The sequence below is a fragment of the Trichinella spiralis genome (assembly GCF_000181795.1).
Source record: "Trichinella spiralis strain ISS 195 chromosome Unknown Scfld6, whole genome shotgun sequence".
NCBI classification, from domain to species: domain Eukaryota; kingdom Metazoa; phylum Nematoda; class Enoplea; order Trichinellida; family Trichinellidae; genus Trichinella; species Trichinella spiralis.
In genome coordinates, this window is record NW_003526945.1 from 1750362 (window position 1) to 1750837 (window position 476).

The following is a 476-nucleotide window of genomic DNA, read 5'->3' on the forward strand; positions in this document are numbered from 1 at the left end:
GTCGTCCGCGTTTTCCCATTTTCTTTTTCTCCATTCTTTAAACCTGTAATAATGATATTAAATCAAAATTGTCCTCACTTTATCACAAAGTAGAATTACAACAAATGTAATAATTAAGTGCTATCTAATTAAAAAATAATTGTTTACATAATGAGTATACAAAATTTATAAAAAATAAAAAGCAGAAAAGTAGAATACTTGTCAGTAATTCTGAAACCGACTTCAACAGCTACTTAACGCTATAATGAACTCAGAGAACGTTCAACAATGCTACTAATTGGCACGTAAATTAAACAAACAAACGCACCCTTACTGATGATAAGGCGCGTTATAGGAATAGTTATTTGCATAATGCAGCGCTAGAAACCGGTTTTTAGTGCGTTAGAACTTTTGGCTGAAGATGAAGTCTAACCTAAGCCACGTTGCAATATAAACAGAAGAAATGGACCGTTAAATACTACCAATAAGAATCCACC